The 13,668-nt window shown below is 28.5% G+C and overlaps 1 protein-coding gene across 3 annotated transcripts in view; it reads right to left on the bottom strand.

Annotated features, from left to right (window-relative positions):
* Positions 1–11,781, bottom strand: part of LOC107449648 (macroglobulin complement-related) — a 122,029-nt gene extending 110,248 nt beyond the window's left edge. For 2 of the 3 annotated variants that reach the window (XM_071182068.1, XM_071182067.1), the window contains exon 1: positions 5,411–5,745. The gene's annotated coding sequence lies outside the window, so the exon portion shown is untranslated. Of the gene's footprint in view, positions 1–5,410; positions 5,746–11,655 lie in introns of those variants that run through there. The other variant, XM_071182069.1, reaches the window with a different exon arrangement.
* Positions 11,782–13,668: the final 1,887 nt, after the last annotated feature.

Here is a 13,668-nt window from a genome sequence, read left to right as displayed (position 1 = left end):
AATCAGCAATTGCTGCAATCTTTCAACGTGGAAGAATTACGAACTGTTAAACATCAATCATTTTTCTTTCCCCTGGAATTTAGTTATTATGTTATAACGCTTTAGCTTTAGAGAATTTTTTAACTTATCAAACAACTATCACAATACGTGGATACAATGAATTAAAACAAAAATACATCTTTATTCCTTATGTCGACTTTAAGAGAATTGCATCAAACTAAATAATATTAAATTTGTATAATCGCTTCCAATTTTAGAGAATTTCTCCACCTTATCAAATGTTAGACCTGATTTAATTCATTATAAGTATAATATATAAATAAATACTAAAATGTACTTTCACCTGACATATTAGTCGTAAAATAATGGCATCAATATATATTTTAAATAGGACATATAAGGACAATTAATAACTTTTAAATTTAAAGAAATTGTAAGATTTATCGAATATCTGTTAAAATGTAATTCATTATAAATAAAATATATTGAAATTAAAATACATTTAAAATATTCTTCACATGAATGATAAAATAATAATAGAATTACACTTAGCAATTTTAACCATTTAATCTTAGAGGAATTCTCCTAATTATTAAATGTATGACATAACTTAATTTATACATGTATAAATACTATAACTTAAAACTATGATACACATTTACTCTTTATATGAATCTTAAAATAATAGAGTGCAAATAAACAGTATCTTTTTCATGAGAGATCAACTCGCAATAGAGTTGATAAGAAAAAGTGTCTTGCGATTGGCAAAAATATCCCTCTCCTTCATTCGTAACGCTTCTCCTAAATTCACATTTTTCATTGATTCGATTTGCACGTCGATTGCCAACATGGTTTTCTTTCAAATTACGTTGTTTTTTTTTTCTAAATGGCAACAGTGAAATTGAATTACCGTTGCTTTAAACTAAATCTTAAAATCAAGTTATATAGGAGATAAGTGATAATGAAATATATTTTTCAATGTCACTTTAATATTATTAAATGAAAGTTTTATTAATTAATATTATAAATTAAAATTTATTTTTCCATGATCTTTTTAGGAAAATTCGAATACTTAGTTAAAACATAATTTCTTTTCGAAGAATGCAATAAAAAACTTTCTCCACGAATGACTGTAATTTATCGTTTCTGTAAAATTTTTAAACATTTTTTACCAGCAGAGTTAAAAATTTCCGAACGATTTGAACCATAATATTCTTAAAATTTCTGGCAACCTTAATATGGTACCTGTTTATACTGTAACTTGTTATTACTATGCTTTAATTAAACTTAAATAAAAACACTGTGTAATTTGAATTGGCATCAGTAAATTAGCAACTGATTATGATTCAGGGTATCGATATTTCGGTTCAACGTTAAGCTAAATTATTGATTAAACTAAAGTTAAACCTTATTTTAAAACCTGAGGCTGATATTAACCGTTAATTACTTAATATATAAAAATTTATCCTTTTAAACTATTTTCCTTACTGCAGTATTCCGGATAAACTGTTTAACCTTCTGATAAACTATTTAACCCAGATAAACTGTTAATCAGATAAACCTTCCGTTTTTGTACAAATATAAATAAATAAATAAATGATTATTTAAATAAAAAAATACTGTCATTTTAAGATATTTCACTCAAAGAAAATTTAAATTTTTTCTCTGTTGTAAAAAATTTAATCTAAATGTTTTTAATGTACTTTTTTAAATTTTTTGCTTTGGCAATTAAGAGGCTACAAAGCCATTACTAGTGGAAAATTGTACCAATTTGAAATTAACATTTTCGAATACTGGTTTATTCAATTATTACTTTAAATTTTTAGTTGTTTTACTTAACTATTATCTTAAATTTCACGTTCTTCCATTGGCGAATTTCTTTAAAAGAAATTTTGTTTTTAAAATATAATAAGTCATCGCCGTCAAAAAGCTTCCACACCGAAATAAACTCAAGATCAAATTACAGTATAAGGTACCGGCACTATGAGCGCATCATTTCTAAAATTCATTTTTACCTAAAATCCTTTTTTTTCTTCATAAAATATTACATAACGCAGGTTATTATGGTAACATTTATTTAATTAGAGATATTCAGTGATTATACGCTACTTATCACTGCAAAAGTTACGGTTTATTATTTTTTTTTTGCTTTGTTACACAGTAAAAATGGATTTTGCTGTAAAAAGTATCCGTACCTTAAGTACCGTAACTTTTTAAAGTAGTTTAATTCGGAATTTTTTACAGTGTAGCAAACATTCATTTTTCACATTTTAAAATATGCATATAATAAAGTTAGCAAATTAAAAATATAACAAATTGAATAACTTTCGAAAAGATTCTCTGTGTTTTGATTATAAAATTCAACAATTAGTTAACTATGTTCAATTAACAACAGAGTAGTTCGATTAATAATTCGTCATAAAAATGCTCGGCAAGTGTAGATGTTCAGATTTGAGAACAGATGTGAACTTAAAAGAATTCAGAATGAAAAGGTAGAAAGAGATCAAATATTATTTATCGTGTACCATGGAAATTGACAAGACAATAGATTTGAATAGATTTTTCCTTTTTTAAAAAAAAACATTTTATTACGATAAAGAGCAGTTTTCCATGGAATTTAAAAACAATAAAAAATCTTGATATACACTGTAAAAAATCCCAGATCAAATTACGGTAAAGTACCTGCACTTAAGGAGCATCATCCGTAAAATTCACTTTTAACATAAAATACCATACCGTAGTTTGTAAAGTAATATTCATTTAATTAGAATAATTCAATGATTTTACGATAATTATTACTGTAAAAATTATGGTATATCATATTATCTGTAACATCTTCCAAGTAAGAAGTACCGGCACCTTGAGTGCCGGTGCTTTTTACAGTCAATTGATCCGGAATTTTTTACAAAGTGTAACCTTTTAATGTCTTCAACGGTTACCAACATTAATTTCCTGAGAAAGTTCGATTTTGTTTCCTAAATATTTTATCATACATAAATAAGTCATTTTTTAAAATAAAAACTAAAAACATAAAGTACAGTTTTTAAAAATCCTCAGGTTCCAAAAATTTAAAAAAGAAAATTTCATGAAAATTTTTTAAACTTATTAAACACAGGGTACTAAAGTCTTTATAATTATCAAGCACTAGGTAGTCTATTATTTAAATAATGTGCGAAATTAGATTTTCAATTTTTAAAACAACTTAAGGTTTAGAAAAGATTCTGGTAGCGAAAATAAAATCAACTAAATTTTAATTGTAGGTTGCAAAAAGATTTTATTTTATCATCAAAAGATTTATTTAAAACAAATTTTTTTTATTATCAAAACTGGTTTAAAAAAATTAAAATACTGCGCCGAATTATGAAGCATTTACCAACACCTTGAACAACAATAAAATACTTATAATATAAAAACACTGTCAAGAAGTATTTTCATAAAATATTTAGTTACGTTTTTAGTGCATTAAGTTAAGAACATTTTCCTTATTTCTAATAAGCAAAATATTTCTTTCATTGAAAAAACTATTAACTGGTAAATTTTATAGTAGGAATATATATTTTCCGGAAATTGTATTGGATATACAATGCCCAAGTGTTTTCAAAGATTTATTCTATTATTATTAATTTCCTATTGTGGAATCGATTGACATTTTCCATTGAATTTGTAAAAAAATTCTCTATTGCATTATGTCCCTGTAAGAAGCTTTATTGAAAAAAATTTTATTGAACTATTTTACTGTAAAACAAGATACACGAAACGTATTATATATACCCACTTAAATTGGACTCATAAGATGAATCTGTTAGAAAAATTCACAACTTTTTAAAAACCGATAAAGTTGGCTCTTTTTTTTTATTTATCTTAATTTTTCAACATAACAAACTTAAATATAAATATGCAATTAAAAATTATTTATTGCATTCACTTTTACCATAGTTACCATATACACAATGAAAAAAAAATTCTGGTAAAATTACTGTTCTGCACGGTGATAACATTTCTGGTGAAAAAAGCTATAATTTTGGTAATAAAAAGCAAAATATACGGTGTTAAAATTATTCATTTGGTAATTTTTACATTCATATATATAAGGCGGTTAACAAGATAATAATAATAATGATGATATTAATAATGAGGTGAAAATAATATAGATATGATATTAACAATCAGGCGGTATATGTTAATAATGAAGCGGTTAACCAGATGATAATAATAATGATATTGATTATGAGATGATATTAATAATGAGGAGGTTAACCAGAAATTCTGGTTTTAAAAACTGTAGTTTTTATCACCACACATTTATTAAAAAATACAAAACTGAAAAGAAAATTTAAGACAGTAAATGGTTTGAAATATGATAAAATTATCATATTTCACCCCATTTACCAAATTTTATCACACATTATAAAATCATATTTTATAGTTAAATTTAACAAAATTGTTACCAAAGCGCTTCGGTATGTATTTTTAGGTAAGGTAATATGAAATATACCTTACCTAAAGTTGTATTTTTAGATAATATGTCAGTCAATTATGTTAATTTATGGGTATTTTCCCAATTTTTTGAAAAACGATGCAACTCCGGTTTATTCGTCACTCCGCTTAATTCTTCAGTTTTTCAGAGGTCCAGAGAGTGTCGAATTAACGAGGTTTGACTGTACTATTATTATATAAATTAAAAATTAAATTGTTGTATCAATTTTAAATGATCCTTATTTTATTCATATTTTGCAAAATATCGGATGACAAAAAGTTTGAAGAATTTAATAATTTCATTTGCATTTAAAACTGAATGTAGATTATAAACAAAATTATCATAATAATAACAAAGAAACGCAAAACACTGTGGTGCCCTTCCGCGAATTGTATGATGAAAACTTCTCGGGGCGGTTTACTCCACATGGTTTGATCGAAAGAAAAATTTTAAAAATATTTAAACTCAAATCGTTCAAAACGATTATTAAACCAAAGTCACTTATTTTCGATCAAATACAGTTTTAATTTTCAGCTATAACAACAAAGTGGAAGTAAATAATAAGGTCATAAAATGAGGACTAGAAATTAAACTTTAAAAAAAGAAAAGAAAAAAAATCAAACCTTTATTTTTAGAAATTTTTATTTACTCCATGAAGCTGATTAACGCAAATCACTCTAAATTTCATAAAATGTAACCCTACTTTCAACAAAAAACACATTTTTTCACGCACAGTGGCACCGCCCAAACAGTTTGCCGCACAATTTAAAAACAAAAACTCTCAATTTAAATAATGAATGAAATCTGTTTTTATACCCTCCTTATAAGAATAACATCTGTAATCATTCAACTATAGTAACTAATTCAACACAATTAACGAAAAGTTTAAATTTAACAATTTAAATTCAAAATAAAACGTTCTGAATTACTCACCTGAAACAAGACCGATGCATCAGGTAGATTGTGTTTAGACAGCGTAAAGTAAGGAATTCAACGATATTTGCAGGTTTCGCCCCAACATAGCCCGAGGCTAGACGCTCCAATCAGAAGATAGAACAGATTTATATTAAATTGTAACTCGCTTTTATTACATAACGGGGGTTGGAAAACTTATTTTTCACCCTCCGATCTAACGGCAAGGGGTTTATGTTTATTTGTTCACCTGTCAAACTGACCACGGTCAAGACCCGAGAGTGTCAATGTACCGCGCCGCTTGCCGCGTTTTTTCTTTTTCGATTTCGACAAGTTGGCAGGTAAACACAACTTGTGCGACGATCGCAGCGCCATCAGTTGAGGTAAACGAGAACTTCAAAAAATATGACCAATTCATTGAGGAGAAAATAAAGTAAAGGGGTTTTCTAACCCCCTCTGATTTAATGAACCCCCTCTGAAATAATTATGTTTCATTTTAAGCTGAAAACGATTATTAAATAATTATGTTTTCTTTTTAGAGGGAGACGATAAGTAATTTTGTTTCATTTCTAACGGAAGACGATAAATAATTTTGTTTTATTTCTAGCGGAAGATGATTATTAAATAATTATGTTTTATTGTTAGCGGAAACAAGAAAAAAAAAGTAACATACGCTATTTAAAAAATTAACGATAATGATATCGCGTATCGTTAAATAAATAATTAATGATAGCAATGATAATTTATGGTCAAAAACGTAACATTGATCGTCTGCGAAAAAAAAAAAAAAAAGTTATATATATACACGATTCTCCCTTTTAAATAGTTTTAAACAGTTACTTTCTTAATAAATCCAGATTAGAAAAACCATTTAATTAGCTTCGAAGATTGTATAATGAATTTTTTTATTTTTTATGTGATTTCAGTTCTAAATTTACTAATTTATTTTTTACATTCGTTAAGTGCAGTTCCTTCCCTTACTTTCTCTCCATCTGGAACCATCATAAACTGGAAATCACATAGTTATTGTAGCTAAATTTATCTAAGGTTGAAATTTTTAGTTATGTCAGGTTAATTAATTTTTTAAATTTTATCCATTATTTTCTATTTAAAGATTTTCTTTTTTGACAAAACAAGATGGCATTATAGAAAAATACGATTATAAAAGGTCAAAAGTATTTATTTATTAAATTATTCTTCCATTGTATTATATATGTTACAGACTGAGCCAGACATTTTGAATTTATCTTTTTAGCACTAGCAAGGAGCAGCTTAATCATATCGTATTTGCAGCTATCAATATTCAACTGTTTTGTTTTGTAATATTAAACCCAACCCAGAAGACAAGGAAACTCTTATATCAAGGAAACTTGCCTTTTGTTAGAATTTATGAAGTAATTAACTCACATCTGCGTTGCACGGAAAGGAAAACTCCTAAGATCTCTGTCGGTTAACTAGATGGCAACTGGTTTCTAACACATAATCCGAATTTTCTAAGTACATATTTTGCATGCAAACTAAAAAATTTGAGAGATTCGCGAATTCGGAAAGTCTTTTGACCAAAAGCAGAAATAGTCGAAATGCGACCAAAAATTATCTTACTTAAATTATAGTACATTATATACGTAGTTTTATGAATCATTAAAGTTTTTTTTTATCACTTTGAGAATTCCAAAAATGTCATATCCATCCAAAAATATTCGTAACAACAAGTACTATCAGATTTTTTTAGTTACTTATGAGAAAGCTGTTTTATATGAAAAATAAAAAAAATGAATAAAAATAGATTTAAAATTAATTAAGGCTTCAATTGCAAAGCTAAGAAAATCAAAATTAAAAAGTGTTATACCAGAAAATGGATACGTGAATGAATTGTTTAAAAACTTTGAAGTATACTTTATTCATTATCCTCGGAAATAATAATCCGAACTTATTGAGAAATGCCCAAAAATCTGATTCTGATCATCTTTCACGAACCTTTTATCACAAAACATAATTTTTCTCGTCAATATTGCAGTTTTTGTTTTATATAATTTATTATTTTTGATTTTATTAGTTCCGAAAGGATTTCTTTTTTGAATTAGCATGGATGACTTGAACGATAGCGTATGGCGTACGTATACTTTTTAAGTACGAATTTTAAACTAAATTAGTTTTAACACAAGCTAATACTTTTTTTATTATTCTTTGCATCTTTTATGATTAATAGGAGTGATTGATTAATTGCTTGCAAGTACATTAGAAAGGCAACTTGCCAGCTTTCAAAAATATATAGTAATTAAAAATATTAGTAAATATTAGTAAATGACCATGCTTATACGCTTGACAAGGAAAAATAAAGAATATACCTAACTTTTATTTCGTGTTCTGAAGCTTTCAGTTGGCAAAATCTGTTAATCCCCATTTCAAATGACAACGTCATGGAAGTTTTAGTTTGCATTAAATCTGCCCTCTTACGTAAATTTAAGACATATTTGAGGTTGTTTTGAGATATAAATGAGGTATATTTGAGTTTGCTGAGAAAACAATCTTAAAAATTATCCCTCATAAAGGTTGCAATTGAGGTGTACGAGGTTGTTTTACATACAATTCAGCTCAGTTTGAGGTTGTTTAAAATTCACTTCAAATCAACCAGTTACCAGGCTGATTGAGGTAATTTTCAAGGTATACAGGCTGTTTTTCTTACAGATTATAACAAAAAAAGGTATTTATGAGGTATAAAAAATGTACGTCATTTAAATTAAAAAGAGTGAGGTATTTATTGAGGTATATAAAGTCATTTTATTCATATATAAGCTTATTTTGAGGTTGTTTTAAATTCAATTCATATCAACCAGACTGATGAGGTGATTTCTAAGGTATACCATGTTGTCTTTCTGACACTTGTAACAAAAGATGTATTTATGAGGTATAAAAGAATTTACCTTATTTCAACTAAAAAGAGTGAAGTATTTATTGAGATGTATGAAGTCATTATATTTATACCTAAGCTTATTTTGAGGTTGTTCAACATACATCTCATATTAACTAGTTCACTTCCCAGAGCTCCGTGTGGGCCAGCGAAATGGCATGTGTGTTGATAATCGAAAGTCTTTGAGAAATTCGGTAAGGACGTTTATTGATTTAGTTTTATCACTCTTAATCAAACATAATTCAATTTTCAAACTTAAATTTTATTATTTTTGTTTTAAAGACGCGTCCAGATGGTTTAAATAATTAATGTCGGAGGATATTCTTAGAAGTTATTGTTGTAGGCTTAGCAATAAGGGAGAACAATTGGAATGTTTCTCGTCGTTGCATAGGTTAACGTTATCAGTGAATCGTTCGAACAGGTTACGCACAGTATATTTTATTGTTTGCCATTTATTCAAATATAACTATTATTCTATTTAGATTAAATGTATATGTTTTACCTTAGCACTATGCAAGCTGATTAATTGAATAAAATGTCCACAAATTCTCTTATAAATAAATCATTAAAAAGTGAAAATTTTTAAAATAGCTATTTTGCTTTGAAATTCTACTACAGCTATATGGTGATCGTTTGCTTGGACAATTTTATGTATATGCAAAGTTTATATTGATGTTTCTGAGTGAAAATATGTATAATAACACTGCATTCTAAATTTGATTAACATGCAAATTTTTAGTAATACAGAGCTTATCCACAAGTAGTACCGTGATATTGCTGAGATGACCTAGGCTGTATATAGCACATGTTCAGCAAAGAGGATGAAGTTGCTACTTACCTTTCCCTGGGAAATAGTTCAGAATTTATACCAAGAATAAAACGTAATCTCTCATACTAAACTACTGAATTTATGTAATTGTTGATAACAATAGTTTGTCTGATATTTGATAGTTCAGAACTAGTAACTGTACTAGCTCACTTTTTTATGTTTGATCACAAACTGTTATTTTTCACTACATATTACTTTTTCGCAATTTACCCATGCTTATTATTTTCTAAGCAGATTGTTATGACCAATTCGAATACTAAGCATAATTAAATAAAACCCGATTTCAAATTTACATGATAATTTGTTTCAAGCTTATGAGCATTTTTATGCAGCTGTGTATAGTTCATTACTTAAGAAATTAGCAAATTTCAGAAATCTTAAATTTTTTAGAAATAAGTCAGTATTTTTTCTTATGTAATTTTAATTCTGAATCGAATAAAATCAATGGCAAATAAAAGAATTTATTGTTTGAAAGTTACATATTTTTTATTTTATTTCACCCTAAGAGATATACTTTATTATTTAAGCAAATGATTGTAGCCACTAACATTTAATTTTATTCTGCTCGGTATTATAAGTTACACAGGAAATCTCTTACTCGACCTCTTTCAAAATCATTACTTCAAATCATTTTCTTTAGACATTTTCCTCTCATAAAATTGCTCACAACTTTAAAACAAATGTTCCTTATCAGCTTGTGGTTAGTTTTATTCGACTGGGTGTAAGAAATGCATAAAAATTGGTACCTAACTTTAAAATTTTATGTTATTAAATTATTGTTGATTCACGATTGCATTGATTAAAATAACTATTTTTTGCGAAACTGACAAAAAGTGACTTTTTCTGACAAAAAGTTTAAAATTATTGTCCAATCTTATTGAGTTTTTATTAAGGTTTGAAAGAAAAAAGAAAGAAAATCTAATTATTAAACTTATAAGTACCGTAATGAAAGATGTAGGTTCAATTATGAGAAAATAAAAGGTGGTAAAATTTCCTATTAAGATTGGAATTATATATTTGAATTTTTATAAAGTTTGTTAGTGGTAGTACTCTCTTCGATGTACTTTATTTCGCGGCTGTGTTACCTGTCACACTTTTTAAATGCTTTTAGTTACAAGGATTGAATAGAAATGACAGAAGTGGAACTCCATTTATCTGAAGAAAAAAAATTAATTTCCTCCAGTCAATTTAAATCATGAAAAAAACAATTTCTAACATTTTAAAACCTGCCGCTATTATTGTAAATATGATTTTCATTTTTGTTATTATTTTTCTCTTTTAGGTTCCAATACTTCCAAGTTTCAACAGAGGGACAGAATTAATATTAAAAATAATTTTGTTGGTTTGTAATAAAACTGAAATTTTAGTTTTAAATAAAAGTGTTTTGAATATACAGCTGTCTAATTATTTAAATTCGCAGTTTTATAGCTTTAAAAATTCAAGCACCTTTGACATCTACCTTATAAAAATGTGAGTTCCCACAAATAATTTTTTTAGCTGTGGAATTCGGATAAGTGTCATTTCAAGATAAGTTAATTGAATCTATTAAAATCACAGAAGAATTATGTATTTGAAACTTCATTTTATAACTTAACAAAATAATCAATTACTTCCGAAGGTGAAATATCGATATTACAAACTTCAGGTTGAAGAATGACGATCTCTACTAGTGAAAAAAAAAGGAAAGGTATAAACTTTATTCTTTATATAATATTAATAATATTGACGTTCAAAATTTAAAAAAAAAAACTAAACGGACCGTATGACACCTGATGTTTGTGATTTATTACCTTTGCAAGAATTAAAAAAAGCAACTTTATATTGAACTATAAAATCCTGAAGTGTAAAATGTTGCATCTTAGGTTGATAAATGAATACCTCTAAAAATACAAAACTTTATACTTGAACTCCTAATGAAGAACATGGAACATCTCACGTTAATAAAAAATAACCTTTCTAAAGTGTCAAAAAGTACACTTGAAGTTGATTTATTATAAACGGAAGAATAAAATGGAATACCCCAGGTAGATAAATAAATACCTCAAAAACAATATAAATCCACCCTTAAGGTTGAAAAATAATAACTTAAAATAGAACATCGAACACCTCACGTTCATAAAAAACAATCTACCCAACGGCCGAAAAATACACTTGAGGTTGATGTATAATAACTTGATGTGCAAAATGACGCACCTTAAATTGATAAAAAAAAAAAAAAATGCCTCTACAAGCATAGAAATATATACTCGAGGTTGAAGTATAATAACGCGAGGTAGAATATTCACATTAGTAAAAATTTACCTTTCCAACTGTCAAAAAAATACACTTGAGATGGATCAAAAATAACCTGAACCTTTAAAACGAAACATCTTATCTACCTCTCCACAGATATAAGATGAAACACCTCAGGTTGATACATATATCCCACTGGAAGTATATTTAAGGTATATTTGAGGTAAATTTTGAGGAGCACATTTACACCCTTTTCAACTTAACGGCATATTTAAATAACAACCTCCTTCTTACCTTTGAAAAATACCTCGAATTTTCCGTAAGGGTCGTCTATTACATATTTCTTAACCCCATGGCTTTTTAGTCTGCTGCAAAATTTTTTTCCACTCACACGTTGACTGCTTATTACCAAATGCACTTGAAAAAGCCTCAAGGGATAGAGCATTCGCCTCCCAATGAGGTGTACGAATACCGGCGGTGGCTGATTGATCTGAATTCAACTTCAGACTCAAACCCATAACTGTGCTGACTCAAAATATCATCAGGGGTAGATGGATCATAGGTAAGAGTACCCTTGTCATCAGACTAACCGTGGGACGTTTTCGTGGTTTTCCATGGCTACTTTGTCCCAATGCTTAATCCAAGAGCTCCCTTGTCTTCTGGGTTGGGTTCAAAATGACAAGGCTACGGAGCTGAACATTGATAGTCATAAACACAGAATTAGGTCGGCAGTTCAACGCTGGTTATAAATAAATACGATGCACTTTAATTCTTCTTTCACTCCGAAAATACTCAAAGATTGTCATCTATAAGATCTGTAGAATTAAAAGAATTGGCCAAAATAAGTTGTTGTTGTCGTCGGCCATTGAGGCAGCGGGGGAGCAACTGCTCTTGTTTTCTAGTGCTGCCATCTATGGCCAAAAATTCAACTTTTGCAACATCCGTACGACATACTCGTTTACAGGACGGCCCCACTCATTCAACCACATATCGTAATTTTGATCTGAACTAGAGAACGATCAATCTCCAAATCAATACCACCAGAGGCATTGATTTGTTATGGGAACATGGAAGACTTTGCGACCTGATAGATTTTACGTGCACCAATCACCATTTACTACACGGGGAATCTTCAGCCGGCTGGATTCGAACTCCCGTTCTCACAAACGTTCCTTGCCAACCAGACTATTCTGGCCGGCAGAATAAATTAATATTGTTAAGTTAAAATTAGAACTTTGCCGAAAATTCTTGACCATTTTTTTTTTTCAATTACACTTAGAATTTTGTCTCACTAATTTCTTCAACTGCGGAGCTGTAGTATAAGAAAAATATGCTAGGGATCTTTTATTAACATATGATATAATATGATTTCCTTGTTTCAGGTTAATGTTATGAATTACTGATAATATAGAAGATTTATTATTACATTAAAAGGCTTTGAATGAGACGCTTGGTTTCAGTATAGAAAGATGAATAGCAGACTGCTATTTTAGTAAAGTAAAAGTAGTAGTTCATTAACGTCGTTCTAGAGATGCATAATGAGTTATTGGCTATGTTCAGAACCTCCTTGAAAATGATCGGACTTGCCATCACAATCCACTGCTTAGGTGATAGTTACCTCCGCTTTGGTAGCCCGACGACCTGCGGGAGCAGTCGAGCACTTTATGGTAGAATGGTTCAACAAAGAGCAATACCGTGCACCTCTGTCTCTTCACAGGCTGATCAAAGTGGTCAAGCACCCGCTGTCTTTGAATCGTGCTTTACAGTCAGTTCACTGTGGAACCAATACATTTCAGAACTAGTTCTCTCAATTTCATTTAAATATCTCTTTTATAATGATCTCTCATTGAATTTTGAGTTCAACGAAAAGAACTGGGAAAAATTCTCCTTTATATGCGTTATGAATCATATCATATGGGGGAAGAAAAAAAACATCAAGTCAACAGCAATTTCGAAATTTTATTTTGCAATTTTTTAAACAGCCACAAAAGTTTTAAGAGATAGATACACTTAAGTCAAAGTGTATTAGCTTTTAAAGGGAATTTTCTAACCACTCTCTCCCACAATAAAATGATGGAAGGTGGTTGCTCTAAGAGGTTACCGTTATTGACTTCAAAATTGTTATCGAAGGTACATGATTTTTCGCAAACGATTTTAATTTTAGTTAGTGTCCTTTTCTAGGTGCGGAAATGCCACTTCTGTTGGTGTCATTAAAAGACGGATCCATGAATAAAATTTAGCGTCATTAAAAATAATCCCAATTAATATAATTATGTGCAAAAACAAATTTACCAATTATGAATGATA

Source organism: Parasteatoda tepidariorum, chromosome 6 (assembly GCF_043381705.1).
Source record: "Parasteatoda tepidariorum isolate YZ-2023 chromosome 6, CAS_Ptep_4.0, whole genome shotgun sequence".
Taxonomy (NCBI): Eukaryota; Metazoa; Arthropoda; class Arachnida; order Araneae; family Theridiidae; genus Parasteatoda; species Parasteatoda tepidariorum.
Note: the sequence above shows the minus strand (reverse complement) of the source record. Positions and strands in the feature narration are given on the sequence as shown.